The 16858-nt window shown below is 35.2% G+C and overlaps 1 pseudogene; it reads left to right on the forward strand.

Moving 5' to 3' along the window:
- The first annotated feature begins 589 nt into the window (after nt 1-589).
- LOC127419540 (caspase-9-like) lies at nt 590-16490 on the forward strand (annotated as a pseudogene).
- The last annotated feature ends 368 nt before the right edge of the window (nt 16491-16858 follow it).

Here is a 16858-nt window from a genome sequence, read left to right on the forward strand (position 1 = left end):
TTATATTAGATTATACGTATTGTAATATGTCACCATTTAGAGTGGTTTTGCAGTAATTAGATATGGGCATATTAACAACAGAAGAAAAAAAATCCCTTACATCGTGTTGTTTGTGTGTGTGTGTCGGCAAAATGCGTCATAATAACATTCATTTACTGTACGTTCCATAAGGTGGCAATAATCACTCCAGAAAATGGCAGTGGAAGAATCATTAATATTCATGAAGAAAGCGATACTTGATTGGAGGATTTATTAGCATTCAACAGAAAAGCGCTACCTGGTTGGTCTGTAAAGCCATAAGTGAATCCTGATCCAACCCCTTATCGTTTCACCTACCAACCAGGTAGCGTTTTTCTAATTCGAAAGAATCTTCACTTGTTGGTATTTTCGGAAAAATGGTCGCACAAAACGATAGGTCATACGCTATTATTACTTTATGTTTCTGCTTTTATTTTTGAATCGTTGTAGGTGTTCCTTAACATGTCCTCTTCTGGATCAACATGTATAAACAAATATTTCCAAAGAGTGTAACACACCAGCCTACTCTGAAGTAAGTGACGTCATCGACAACGTGATATAAACACGGAAGTTTCGGTTTATGTTGATTAACAAACTGGAACTTTTACATTTGTTCGCGCTTTGTTGCATTTTACCAGGGCACTCGTGTGCTGTAGATTACTGCCACAGATTGATTTACGATAACACCACGTTGTCTTGAAAAACTAATAGCCATAAACACATTTAATGCCACTGTATTATTGCCACAATGGACTCGAAGCACAGACTGATTCTTCAGCGGCACCGAAACTATCTAGTTGTGACATTAAATCCAGCAGACATCTGCGATGTGCTTCTGTCAAAGGGGGTCTTCACCCAGGACATGATAGACGAAATACAGGTTGTGTGTGTGTGTGTGTGTGTGTGTGTGTGTGTGTGTGTGTGTGTGTGTGTGTGTGTGTATATATATATATATATATATATATATATATATATATATATACAGGTTTTGCTATACTTGTGAGGACCAAGTATTGAGAATCAGTCTGTTCTGTGAGGACATTTCTAGTTGTGAGGACCTTTTGGGTGGTCACAAGTGAAAATGGCATATTAAATTATGTTTTTTTGTTGTTGTTGTTGTTTGTTTGTTTGTTTGTTTGTTTTTATGTAAAAATGCAAAAAGGTTTCTGTGAGGGTTAGGGTTAGGGGATAGAATCTATAATTTGTACAGTATAAAAATCATTATGTCTATGGAGGGTCCTCACAAGTATAGCAAAACCAACGTGTGTGTGTGTACAGGTTTCAATATAGCAAATCATGTTTAGCTTTAAATCTACTGATGTGCACAGGTTTCTGCGAGGTTTCGGGTCATTTTAGTACGGTGGCGCAATGCTGCGAATCTTTTCTTGTTATAACGAGATATTATTTCATAAAAACGACATCTTTTCTCGTAATAGAGGTATGCCGTATAAACATCTTTTCTCACATTAATGATATATTATGTCATAAAAATTATATATTTTGTCTTAATAACTAAATTATGACACTTAACTGACACTTGTTGGTAGTTGCAGCTCTGCTCTGTAGCCTATATAAATAACGGCAAATTAATTCAACATACAGTTGAAGTCAGAAGTTTACATACACTTAGGTAGAAGTCATTAAAACTAATTTTTTTAACCACTCCACAGATTTCATATTAGCAAACCATAGTTTTGGCAAGTTGTTTAGGGAATCTACTTTGTGCATGACATGAGTAATTTTAACTATATCAGGATTTCAGTGGGTCAGAAGTTTACATACACTAAGTTAACTGTGCCTTTAAGCAGCTTGGAAAATTCCAGAAAATGATGTCAAGCCTTAAGACAATTAGCCAATTAGCTTCTGATAGGAGGTGTACTGAATTGGAGGTGTACCTGTGGATATTTAAGGCCTACCTTCAAACTCAGTGCCTCTTTGCTTGACATCATGGGAAAATCAAAAGAAATTAGCCAAGACCTCCAGAAGTCTGGTTCATCTTTGGGAGCAATTTCCAAAGGCTTGAAGGTACAACGTTCATCTGTACAAACAATAGTACGCAAGTATAAACACCATGGGACCATGCAGCCATCATGCCGCTCAGGAAGGAGACGCATTCAGTCTCCTAGAGATCAATGTAGTTTGGTGTGAAAAGTGCAAATCAATCCCAGAACAACAGCAAAGGACCTTGTGAAGATGCTGGAGGAAACAGGTAGACAAGTATCTATATCCACAGTAAAACGAGTCCTATATCGACATAACCTGAAAGGCTGCTCAGCAAGTGAGAAGCCATTGCTTCAAAACCATCATAAAAAGCCAGACTACAGTTTGCAAATGCACATGGGGACAAAGATCTTACTTTTGGAGAAATTTCCTCTGGTCTAATGAAACAAAAATGTAACTGTTTGGCCATAATGACCATCATTATATTTGGAGGAAAAAGGGTGAGGCTTGCAAGCCGAAGAACACCATCCCAACCATGAAGCATGGGGTTGGCAGCATTATGTTGTGGGGGTGCTTTGCTGCAGAAGGGAGTTGTGCACTTCACAAAATAGATTACATCATGGGAAGGAAAATTATGTGGATATATTGAAGCAACATCTCAACACATCAGCCAGGAAGTTAAAGCTCGGTCACAAATGGGTCTTCCAAATGGACAATGACCCCAAGCATACCCCTGCCCTGACCTCAATCTTATAGAGAATTTGTGGGCAGAACTGAAAAAGCATGTGCGAGCAAGGAGGCCTATAAACCTGACTCAGTTACACTAGTTCTGTGTGGAGGAATGGGCCAAAATTCCAGCAACTTATTGTGAGAAGCTTGTGGAAGGCTACCCAAAACGTTTGACTCAAGTTTAACAATTTAAAGGCAATGCTACCAAATACTTACGTTACAAGTGTATGTAAACTTCTGACCCACTGGGAATGTGATGAAAGAAATAAAAGCTGAAATAAATCATTCTCTCTATTATTATTCTGACATTTTCTTTTTTTTTTTTTTTTTTTTTTTTTTTTTTTGGGTGTGGGGGATTTTCTCACAAATTTGAATGCCCAATTCCCAGTGCGCTATACGCTATTCTCCGCAGCATCCACGCACAACCCACCACGCGTGAGAACTGCACATTATAGCAACCACGAGGAGGTTACCCCATGTGACTCTACCCTCCCTAGCAACCAGACCAATTTGGTTGCTTAGGGGACCTGGCTGGAGTCACTCGAACTCACGACTCCAGTGGTGGTAGTCTGCGTCAATACTCGCTGAGCTACCCGGGCCCCCAACATTTCAGTTTCCTAAAATAAAGTAGTGATCCTAACTGTCCAAAGACAGGGAATGTTTTCTACGATTAAATGTCAGGAATTGTGAATTGTGACTTCAACTGTATAACCATGACACAGTTATTTGAAATCAATATCTTATTTTTCTTCTCTGTTTAAGCCATATAGAAATTTTACAGTGTGAAATAAACAATAACACAAAATATGAACGGTTTGGCTTTTGTGAACTGGTTGTTGAGATGTAATTCTCAAAAAATTATCACTAAAAAAATTAAGACTTATGCATTTCAATTTCATGACAAAATTAAATAAAATTGAATAAATCTTTAGTAAAAAAATAAATCTTAAAAATAGGCAAAAATATTTTTTTCATGTGTAAGTTCATTTAGATTCATAAAATGCATTGAAATATCAATGTACAATATAGCTTTACTTTTTAACAGTTTTTAATAAAAAATGTTTTATTCATTGCACACTTTATTAAGTGGCAAATAAAATGTCAACCAAAAAACAATATTTTCTTTTATTATTGTCATTACAATGCCTCTGTAGTTTTATTAGTTTAAATGCCCGACAAAGCATTGGGTTGCATTTATATTTAGGCCTGAATGTTTAAAGACTAATTGATGTGAAGTGCACGAACGATGAACACTCTCTCACTCTTTCTTAACACGTTCAATATATTTATGCAATAATTTTTAACATGATCTGTTTGGTAAGTGGTAGGTGAAATTATAAGGCATTATTTTCTAATTGTCATTAAAATAGCTACTTTTTCGATTTTACACTATCATATCATATCTTTCTACACTATCAAAAATTATATTCTCGTCCTTTTTGCAAACACTCCAAAACATCTTGGCCTGCAGTTTACACTAAGATGGTTCAGAAAACATTGCCCAGATTCATATTTCTTATGTTCCTCTAAAACCTGGCGATTCTGGATAAAAATCCCAGAATCCATGCTGACTTGACAAAATGTAAAAAAAAATAAATAAAAAATTAAGTGTAGGATTCATTTAACACTGAGTAGCCTACACTGAACTGTAAGCACAGGTGGGCTGGAACATGAAAAGTGATACGTTAATTTAAGTTAAGTTAATTCGTGAGATGCTCGAAACATCTTGCTAAAATGACAGATCTCGTTTTATGACAATTATCCCAATTACGAGAATTATTATTTTTTTTTTACAATATAATTGCTCATTATTACAAGATGATGTTTTTATGACATAATATCTCGTTATTATGAGAAAAGATGTCGTTTTTATGACAAAACTATCTTATTACGAGAAAATATTTAGTTTTTACAAGATAATATCTTTTTATTATGAGAAAATATATCGTTTTTACGACATAACTGAGTGAAAAATAAGTAAGTGGCAACATTGTGCCACCGTATTATGGACCCATTTCGATTTTTTATCTTTAATGAAAATGGTATCCTTTATCTGAGTGGTACAATACTTGGTGACTTTTCCTCAACTAGCTATCTGAACACACACACACACACAAAAAACATCTGGACTTGATTCCATAAGTCTGAGAGGTTGTAAAAAAAAAAAAAAAAAGCAACACGTGATGTTCTGGGTCCACCATAGGAAATAAATGGGAACTACTAAAATACAGAGAATTTTTTTGTCAAATAAAAATCAATAAACAGACAATGTGGAACGTAAAGTAAGGGGTGAGACTATAAAATATCCAAAATGCAGAAAAAGGTCTAAATACCAATTCCTATTGACTTTATGGTCTCTATTTTCGTGAGTGCACAAAGCGCAGCACTACACGCAACAACAGTGTGCACCTAACCATTATTCGATTTCCACGAGAGCACTATTTCTAAGCACAATTTTCGTGCCAGCACAAAGCACAAGTGGTCATGGGTGGGAGTGTTTGCGCTATCTGTGGGAGTATGCACGCGAACTGTGGGTGTATTGTATGTAAATAAAGTAGCACATAGTGCAATTTGCCATTTTCCTGAGAAATAGGTCATTGCGTTAAAACGTTTCAAAAGCAGGTCTCAAAATATAGTGTAACCATTAAATTATGAGTTGTAGCCGTCTTATGAAACAAAAATGTATGAGACTTGTGTTAAATTTTCTATAGGTCTTGGATTTTTCAATTATTATTATTATTATTATTATGTTTATATTTACAGTTGTATTTATAATGCAATTTGTATTGGTATTTTTCCACCTGTTGTCTTAAGAGTGATTTTTAAGTCACTGCAAAAGATGTTGGAAAGGATAAAATGTTTGGATTTGGTATATGATTTTTTTTTAACAATTCGTTATTTTGATTATATTTTCGTTTTGTTTGAGGTGTAAGTTGAATTTAGAAATATTTTTGGTTTAATTTTTTTGTGTCTCAGTAAATGAATTTCATTCAGTGTCAGTAGATTATATTTCTTATAATTTAACAGAGTGGACATCCAAATCCTGACGAGAATAAAAATTTCTAAGCATATAAAAGGAGTGTGTCCATTTTTCTGTTATTCTAATTCATTGCAAACAGTCCATTTACACTACCAACTAAACTTTGTTTATATCACTGGTGCTTGAGGAAATGGACTACATAGGACACAGATGGTTCAATAACCAGAGAAGAACCTCAAAATTAAATTGCACTTGACCATTAGCGCGTTGCTCACCTGATTTTGACAAACCCACTTGCACATAGACTTAGCGCATGCTTTCACGACTTTTCAATTATGACTTATGGCATAGCGCTGCACTTAGCGCTAGCGCTCTTAAAATAGGGCCCGATAACTTTAAAAGAGAATATAGTCAGACAGATATAGATAAGCTCCCATAATGTAGTTGAACTTCAAAAACAAAAGCTGCATCCGTAAAACTTAGATGGAACTAAGACAGGTAGGACATGACAGGCACATAGAGGATGCCGTCAGTGCCAAGGGTCTCAGAGACAACAGACAGAGTTTGTGGTTGCAGTGGCAACCAGTTAACAGCATCCCTCTGCAACGTGTACTTTCACATTGTTAGATCATTATTACTACAGCTGTGATCGTGTTCTGTGGCTGTCACAGTATGCTTGATGAATCAGCATGTGGTTATGAATTTTTCTGCCGTTCAACTGTCAGTCACTGCAAAACTTCCCCAAAATATCTTAACAGAATATACTGTAGGACACCATATATTAGTTTAGATTTGCAGTACAAAGGAGCATGCAGGGCTCAACCACACTTGCCCAGATTCACTATGAAAGAATGTCAGTCCAGTTAAAGGAATTGTCTCTTGCATTGCCACTAAATCTTACGCTTGGTTTTCTGTGATATATAAAATATTATTGTTGCAAATTCTGCTAATTTAAATCTGTCACCAAGATACTATTATCTATTATAATGTTTTGTCAAAATTGCGAGAATGACTTGTGATAAAAGGGTCAGTGATCCATTTATTTGTACAGCTCTGTTAAATTACTCAAAAATACATATATGCAATTCACACAAAACCGTTACTTTAATACACCTCTTCGGATTCACATGCATTCAGTTTCTGAGTTATTTTGATACATTTTCTGGGACTTAAAGCCAAAAATCTCACGTGGTGTAACCATCCAGAGAAATAAATAAATAAATAATCAAAGCCTTATTAAAAGCTAAAAATCTTGAAAAGAAATGTTGGCATGAGTAGTGTAGCTTAATTTTTATTAAATATTTCTTTAAGAATAAAAAAAAAAAAAAAAAAAAAAAGCAGTGCAACAATTGTGTTTTAAAATTATTAATATTTGAAAAACTTTTGTTGGTAGCCATTTTGTTGTTTATGTTTACAAAAATCATAAAACAGAGAGGACACTTTAGACCCTCAAGACATCTGATATTTTGACATTTATATATTTATATTTATATATCAGGTGTAACCCTGAGAAATCTTCTAGATATTCTTGGACTCGAAAATTCATTATATTTGTAAAACACATTTTAAAACTTGAAAATATGTTTGAGAGTTTTATTTATTATTGTTTTTATCAATGGTCATGTTGTGTAACTGTCATGTATGCAAGGAAACTTTAATACCTTTTACTTAATTTTGCAAAGTAATTTTAAAGTCATTATATCATTTTTTATTTATTTATTTATTTATTTTTGGTAGAAAATGCTATAGGCCTAAATGTTTTTCAAAAATGTATGAATCCAAAGATTACATTGGTGAATAGTACAGATAATTTTAGGAATCTTACAAACATTGTGTTCTGTTTAACTATGTGAATGCAATCATTCAAAAGATTATATTTCTTTAAAACACTAAGTCAATTTAGTCTGCAGATTCAGGTCAGAGGTGAGTCTTCTCTTTAGATACACTGGCATCCAGTTCCTCTGACTTAGTCACATGATTCTCAAAATGATAAACAGTCCCTGCAATGACATCATTAGACAGAACACATTTCTTTCAAGGTTGAGTCAGGCCTCACTGGGACACAGGCCTTATCCAGCTGGAATAAACATGACAATAGAACAATACATCCAAACGCAACAGAGCAAAGTTGGGCAGAAATATACTTTTAGTGATGAATGCTAATTATTACCTTTTGATTATAACAGTTACTTGTGAATGTATTCAACTCATCAATAGGCTGAAGAGACAGGGCCCGCCCCTTCACCTCAACCAACCTTATTTGTCAATGACCCAGAAGCAGCATTAAGAATGGGTTGAAAATTATAAACCAGTAAAAAGGTTTTGCACCATATGCCATCATTTTCCAAGGAAAGTGTTTATAAATGTATAGCTTTCATGGAGATATATTAGGTTACAGCTTTCACATTTTTCAACTATTATTGCTAAATAAAACCTAATACTTTTTATTTATTTGTAAAAGAAACGTAATGTTTAACGAAAATGTTTAATGTTTTTTTTTTTTTTTTTTTTTTTTGGAAAAAGGTTGGGCCAGTAGTTCAGATCTTTACTTATCCTGCCAATATATTCACTGGCCCCACCATATATAATATAATATAATATATATATATATATATATATATATATATATATATATATATATATATATATATATATATATATATATACTTTTTTTATTTATTTATTTATTTATTTATTTTTTGATGGTGGGGCCAGTGAATATGTTGGCAGCATAAGTAAAGATCTGAACTACTGGCCCAACCTTCAACACAGTAGCCCTTACCTGTCCATCCATAGTCCCTTTGAGCCTAGCTAATAAATAAGAACAGAACAGCTCATTACTTTGGTATGTCTATATTATATGAACTGTTATACTCTTTCTTTCTTTTTTTTATCCGATCTTGTAATTCAACATAGAGGCATCCAAAAATACTGAAAAACCAGACAGGCCTGATCTCACTCCTCCACAGCTAGTACCACTGAGACCAGAAACCCTACCTGTGCACAAGCCTCCTAGCCCACGTAAGTCACTGTCGAGTAAAACAGGACTGTATATTTGTAAAATTTTAATTCATATGTGTGTTTATTTGTATGTGTTTAAGATGAAAGTAAATTGTATGTATTGTCCAAATAAATACTTATTTGGTTGCAAAGCCTGAAAAATCTCTGGTCTTAGAATAGAATGTTATATTCCGCAGCTTCTGAAACACAAGTGAAAAGACAACTCAGACAGAGACGTGACAGTATAAAGGTAAGTGCTTTGAAGTTTTTCTGTTTTGTGTGAAAACATCAAGATGCTAACTGGCAAAGATCCATCATCCTAATGCAAATGGAATCACAATTTTCATCCTAAGCAAATGACAGTACACTAGCTGGTGGGGATATCCCAGTGGAGTAACATGTAATTAACCCTTCAATGCATGGCTGTTTTGCCATTCCTTATAACATACCTTGGGTCTTTAGCGACCCGGCACATATATCTATCACAAATGGATCTACAAAAATGAATTGTGTACAAATTTCATAGCATTTTAAAGACAATTAAAAAATAATAATAATAGAATATAATATATTCTGGTATATTATGATATTTTATTTTTCAAATGTCCAAGAGATGGTGCAGCAAATATAGAACAGGATTCATTACTTCCACACTGAAATGTTATGAGATTCAACTGGCTGTCAAACCCATATTGAGCTACACATAACACATAAGCTACACATATGAATTTTCTCAGGCACTTTCTGAGTCTAAAAAGACGCACAACCTATATAATTTCAGTAGTACACCCAAAAGACAGTAGTCGTATTATACTGTTCATGTGTTACACATGCTAGAGTTTACTTCCATGTCGTTTCTTCATCAAAAAGCAATGTCAAATGTAAATCAAGTCAGTTACTGAAGCAATAGTGCAACCTTGAGTTACAATTTATTTATTTATTTATTTTTTGGAATTTTGACATTTTTTTGATTTTTAGATGATTCATAAAAGAAAGGTTGAGGAATACTAAAGAAGTGGGGGCATAACTCCAAAAAAATGGATGAGGCACAGGAGGTGGAATGAGGTCCCAGGTCACTAAAGACCCGAAGTATGCGTTAAAGGGATTGTTCACCCAAAAATTACCCAAGAACTGGAGTACTAGCAGGTAAAAATACAAGTCTACCATCATTGTGTCCTTGCAAAGTTACTTAAAAGGATAATTCACCCAAGAATAAAAAAATATATTTACTCCTATCATTTAAAATCCGAATGTCATTCTATCTTTTGTGGAACATGAGAAATTTTAAATGTTCACGTTGTATTTTTTCCATATAATAAAAGTGCATGGCGACTTAGGCTGTCAGTCACTAACATTTAGCCTAACATCTCCTTTTGTGTTGCATAGAAGACAGAAAGTTGTATGAGTTTGGAACAACAAGGTGAGTAAATGATGAAACTTAAAGGGTGAACTTTCCCTTTAAGTAGGCCTACTTCCTTTCGCAAGCACACAATAGTGATAGAGCTGTACTGTTACTCTGTAGCACTCCAGTTCTTGTGTCAGCACTACTTTGAACTGAACTTAAAACCTTTTTGTTTTCACAAATTTCACATATTACTCTATCTGTCCAGTCTTATAAGATGGATGCCAGTCCATGCGGGAAGCGTTTGATTATCAACAACGTCGATTTTGACCCAGCCTCAGCCCTAAAAGATAGAAAGGGGTCCAACATTGACTGTGACAAGATGGAGAGAAGATTCAAAGCTCTTAACTTTGAGGTTGTTGTGAAAAGGAACTTGAAATGCGAAGTAAGCACTGTGTTATTCTCAGCTGTGTTAGATAAATAACCTTTGGTTAATTATTATTGTCTTTTAATACAATTAAAATAATAAATATTAAGAAAGGACAAAATGTTTGCTCCCCTCTGTAGCACATAATTCATGAGATGTTATCTTTAGCAAAAATGGATCATTCTACATATGACTGCTGTGTGGTGATCGTCCTTTCATATGGCACTTAGGTAAAAACCACCCCTTTATATATATATATATATATATATATATAAAGGGGATATCTTCTATATTTGCTTTGTATTTATGAACACTATTATCTGCTCTACAAAGAAGTACCTCCTTACATTTGTTTAGCAGTTTTATTGGCTTCCTCGTTTTGTGTTGGTCATATCATGCTATCATATCTGCATGGCATTTCTGTTACAAAACATTGGTGCAGTGGTGTTTATATTCTATTCTTGTGCTCTTCATAACTCCTCAAATGTTTAGGCAAACAACAATCATTTCCCTGGAGCAGTTCATGGTGTGGATGGACCAGCCGGCTGTCTCAGTTCAAAAAATCACAAACAACCTCAGTGGCCAGAACTGTCCTTCTCTACAGGGCAAGCCCAATATTTTCTTTATCCAGGCCTGTGGATGAGGCGGGTTTTGCAGAAATATTCAGTTTAGAACAGTGCTTCTCACCAAACGGGCCTCGGAAAACTTCTAAGGGAGCGTCAAGATGATATATAATTATTTGAAATAAGTTTGTGTGTAGTGTAAGCATTAAATCGTCCTGTTGCATGCCTGACAGTGGTGATGTACTGTATGTAGTCACAAAACCAGAGACCCCCTCCCTTGTAATCGTATCACAAGTAGTCACAGGAGATGCATTTATATAAGGTATATAAGGTGAGGTAAAACTTTATTAATCCCGTAGGGAAATTTCTGAATTGAGACGCATGTTGCTAACAGGTGTAAACAGAGACTAATCCTGCCGTGTCCTTATTGTGTGCATTTGAAGATGAGAAGGGCACAGGCTTTGAGGTTTCTCCAGATGAGGTGCAGCCCTCTTTGGGTGGGATAGATGACCAGACAGATGCTATTCCCATGTCTTCCAGCAGTGACTCTCTCAGCACATCCAATGAACTTGATGCTTGGGCCACTTTGCCTACACCCAGCGACATCCTTGTTTCCTACTCAGCCTTTCCAGGTCTGTGTTTTTGTCATGGAATATACAATTGCATGTTTTGTCCTTAAAACTGATGTGTGTAATTATTTTGACATTAAAATACTTCCTCTTATCCAGTTTAATATGCAGAAAGAAGTAAGCAAGCCACTCGTAGATTGATTTTCCCATAAAGTGTAAACACTGACCCCTTTACATCTGGTATTAAGATGCATTTTGGGTGATCCGAACACATGTGGTCAACGCTACACACAGGTGTTAACAGGGTCTAACCACATCGCATTTGAGTCGTAAATGCTAATCCATCCTGATGCGTCCCGGACAGCAGTGAAGCTCCATCCCTCACCTGTCAATCATCTGCTGCTCTAAAACAAGAGCACTTTTAAAAGGAAGTAATCATCCGATTGGAAAAATTAAAAAAGTGGATACATAAACAAGCACGAGAACTTCACAGATCTTCTTCAGTGTGTCAGATATCAACATGCAGAGACACAGATGAGAAGCACACACATCTAAAGCTCAGGTACTCCACTAAAATAACGAATAATTCTGCTCGAAATGTTGTGTTTGTTTTTTCGCGCTTTCTTTGTCTTTTCTGACTTTGTTGTGCTTTAATGTCATGCAGTAACACACTGATATAGTGATTGATGTATGTCGTCATGAGTCCCTTCCCTTCCAAATCCGATCACAAGTGGTCACAGAAGACCACATTTAAGCGACCAGGTTTAAACTGTGATGTGTCTCATCTGACCACGTGTGATCGGATCACCCAAAACGCATCTCGATACCAGCTGTAAGCGAGGTCACTGTGGCACTATCTCAACATTGCTTTGTTTGGTTAAGCATCTTGACCAGCCCGAAATAGCAACAAAGGCTCAACCAGCGGAGCAGGACTATATGTTTTGACCGACCAATGGAAGACAAGGGAGTTTTGGGAGAATTTAGTTTGATGTAGTGCCGTAGAAATTACACACTTCACCTTTAAACATGTTGGTTGATTAAATATTTTTATTACAGTATTTTAATTTTACATGCACAGATCAAACATTCTTGTGGGCTACAGGCTCCTTTTAGATAATGCAAGACAAATCTTTGATTTGAGTAAATCTGATTGTAGGATAGTTCCAAACACTACAGTTGCAAAGGGATGATCTCCTTGCAAAAACGTTTGCAGGCTACGTCTCGTGGAGGGACACGCAGACTGGCTCCTGGTATGTGGAGAATCTTGATCGTGTGCTTGAGCAGAATGCTGCCACTGATGATCTGGTGACCATGCTGACGATGGTAATCCTTTCTTGCATCAAATGCATTAAGATGTGTTAAGACTCTTTTGAATGGGGGCTGCTTCAAATAGTGCCAAACAATAAAGATATCCTCAAACATAGAAAAAAAATAACAGTATGTGCAACAAAACAACCTCAGCAACCTCACCCAAAAATGATAATCCTCTCATCATTTACTCACCCTTGTGTCATATCAAACTCATAAGACTCTTTCTTCAGCTGAACACAATCAAAGATGCATAAGACTCCAGTTGTTTATTCTATGTCTTCTGAATTGATCCAGTAGGTTTTGGGTGAGAACAGACCAAAATATAACTCCTTTTTCCACTATAAATCTCCTTGTCAATCATGATTACAAGCTCGATTACACTTCCTAGCACTCTGTGCATGTGTCAAGCACTAGGAAGTGTAATCGAGCTTGAAATCATATTATGGCAATACAATGGCAAGATGTACAGTGAAAATATATTTATATACAGTACTGTGCAAAAGTCTTAGGCACATAAGATGTTTCACAAAAACATTTGTCTTAAGATGATTATTTATATCTCCAGCTTTAGTGTGTCAATAGGAAATATAAATGTTAGACTCCCAAACATTACTTTTGCAAATAGAAAAGATTATAATAGAAGAACAGGGAGCCCTGCAACAGATGTCATGGCCCCCACAAATCCCCCCACTGAACATCGTGTCAGTCTGAGATTACATAAAGAGACAGAAGCAATTGAGACAGCCTAAATATATAGAAGAACTGTGGCGAATTCTTCAAGAAGCTTGAAACATCCTATCTGCCAACAACCAAGAAAAACTGTGTCCAGCTGTACCTAGTTAAATTGGTGCTGTTTTAAAGGCAAAGGTGGTCACACCGAATATTGATTTAGCTTTTTTATGTTTACTGGACTTTGTATGACATTAAGTGATAAATGGAAACTATTTATGTCATTATTTTTGAAGACATCCTCCCTATGTAACATTTTTCACAAGTGCCTAAAACTTTTGCACAGTACTACATATTTAGTAAATAGTTATATTTTGGTCTGTTCTCACCCAAAACCGACTGGATTGCTTCAGAAGACATGGATTAAACCACTGGAGTCTTATGGATTACTTTTATGCTGCCTTTCTGTTCTTTTTGGACCTTGAAGATTTGGCCACCCTTTCCTTGCATTGTATGGACAAACAAACAGACATCATATCTCCATTCAGATATTTGTTCTGCAGAAGAAGGAAAGTCATACAAGTTTGAGATGACATAAAATGATGAGAGAATTATAATTTTTGAATGAACTATTCCTTTAATACACAATACACTCACTGCACAATATGCACATACTAAACAATATCCACATTATACAAAATATGCATAAGCATGTTATTGTTTTCTGAAACGGAAATTTAAAATGCCAAAAAAAAAGTGAAGATTTGCCATAAAATCAAAATCTTTAAAAAATATCTGTTTTGTATAGGTAAGTGGTGCAGCCTCCCAAATTTCTGCCAAAGGCTTGTATAAACAAATGCCGGGATGGCTCAGCTTCCTCTGAAAACTTCTCTACTTTCAGACATCACAGTCATGATCACTGGAAGATCTGTAGTATGTCTCTGTGCTGTAAAAGGAACACTGCCACATGCTTCCTGCTGCGTGATGAAAAACAAATCGTCTTTTTAATATCATAAACTGAACCACTGACCTGAGCATTTGACTGGAGTATTTCTTTTTAACAATATCTTTTTTTGTAAAAAAAAAAATAAAAAATACAAGCAATCAGAAGTTTGATTTTACAGATGAAAGCAATTACACTGTTCATAGCTGGGAAACATTATTGTTAACATAAGTGACGTTTTCTTATTTCTATAACAGTCTGACATGCGCAATACTAGGAGTGTGTTTTTGATGTTGGATGTTTGATTGTGGTGTTGGAAAAAGCGGTTGGATGTCACACCATCATCTTCTCATGAAATTTCAAATGGCACACTGTTAGCAAGTGAACACAAGTCATTATGTACTATACTTTTGATTAATATAGTCTTTTTTTATGATATACCTGTATTTATTTTATTTTTTTAAAGATGAGGCTTGGTCTCCAATTAATGTGTTGCAGTAATGAGACTTAATGCAGTGGGGAAAAGTACTTCTTGAGCTGAGCACATTTGGATCTATCATGGGAAATATCTGAGATGCTCAGGAGAGGAAGGAAATAGGTGCTCACACTAGCACCAAGGAAACAGAGATAAGAGTAAGGGAGATGTGTGTCTGTGTTTTGAGAATCTGATTCTGAAGGCAAAAAGAGAGAGATATCACTTGATGTGCTCCACTGTATTATGGTGAAATAAACATTATATACTCTATTATAGCTTGTGTTATAAACACACCACTGACTTGGGAGTAGGTAAATAGACTGACAGTACATTTCTTTCATGCTACATTTTGTACTTCATATGATTTTGGGTAGATTCAATATATAATAAGTTACTTTTTCAAATTTTTTTATAAAACAATGCACTTTTTTATCGGTATGAGTAAACATAATTATTTCCTGTACCACATTTAAATATGAGATTTGATTCAGTCTGATCTCTGCAAGCAGCTGCTCCCTGTCTCACTTTATGTGCGAGGAAAGGTCATAAATAAAGTGTCATGAAAGATATGAGATTAGAGGTAGTTTAATCAAAGCTTTTTCCACCATTTATGTTTTTTTTACTGACCACAGTTCATATTTTTGTCCTGTGTGGGCAAATCTTCTGTGAAGTCACTCACTGCAATGATGATGGATTGCAAACACCAATTGGACACAAAAAATAAAAAATAAAAAAATGGGTTAGTGGAAAACCTGGAAATATGAAATGTTTGAAATGGTGTTTTTTTTAGGTCATAGAAAGTCACAAATTAAATAAATAATAAATCTTAAGAATAATGAAAACATAATGCAATGTCCTATGTACACATACACATATTTTATTCATAATTTTCTTACCATCATTTATCTCTGCCTGCATCACCTTTGTTATTGATGGACTGCACTCTTGAAATGGAATACATAGACTATCATTTAACTGCCAACAAAAGCCTTCATCAGCCAACTAACAAAGGAAAATGCATCTATGTGAACTTCTGCAGTTTATCCAGGGTGGACTTCAAAGAAATTAGTCATTAATATTACAGTTCATAAATTTTTTTATTTTATTTTTATTTTTTAAAACACTGGACCTTAACTCTTACTTAATTACTAATTTTAAACCATGCCTTGCACTATACATAAGTAACATTGTCATTATATTCATGATGTTTGCCAGAGGGGAACTGGCCCCCACAGTGAGCCTTGTTTCTCCCGAGGTTATTTTTCTCCATTAACCAACATCTTATGGAGTTTTGTGTTCCTTGCCACAGTCGCCTTCGGCTTGCTCACTGGGGATATAAATAAAATTATTGTTTAATTATTTATTTTTAAACACAATTCACAATCGTATTTTATCAAACTACACAATGATGACTCTAAGACATTATAGATATTACAGTTTCATTTTCTGTTAATGCATGATTTTCTGTAAAGATGTGTGTTGTGAAAAGCGCTATACAAATAAAAATGACTTGACATATTGAAGATTAATCATTTACATGGTTTTCACCCTAAAATGCAAATTGTCATCATTACTCACCTTCATGTTGTTCCAAAGCCATATGACATAATGTATTTACTTTTTCCATAAAATTAAGTGTATGAAAGAAAGTCACACTAGTAGGGAGAGTTCATTATAATATTCATGAACAGCTGGAAAAACAATAATGGAAAAGTCATGAAACTTGTAAATATGATGGCAAGTATAACACTTTTAGAATGGTGAAAATCACTTGTGTGAGTGAGTGAGTGTGTGTGTGTGTGTGTGTGTGAGAGAGAGAGAGAGAGAGAGAGTGAGTGAGTGAGAAAGTGAGAAGGTCATAGTCAGAGGGGGAGGAGGGGCCAGTAAGGTG

The sequence above is a fragment of the Myxocyprinus asiaticus genome, chromosome 28, assembly GCF_019703515.2.
Source record: "Myxocyprinus asiaticus isolate MX2 ecotype Aquarium Trade chromosome 28, UBuf_Myxa_2, whole genome shotgun sequence".
Classification (NCBI taxonomy): Eukaryota; Metazoa; Chordata; class Actinopteri; order Cypriniformes; family Catostomidae; genus Myxocyprinus; species Myxocyprinus asiaticus.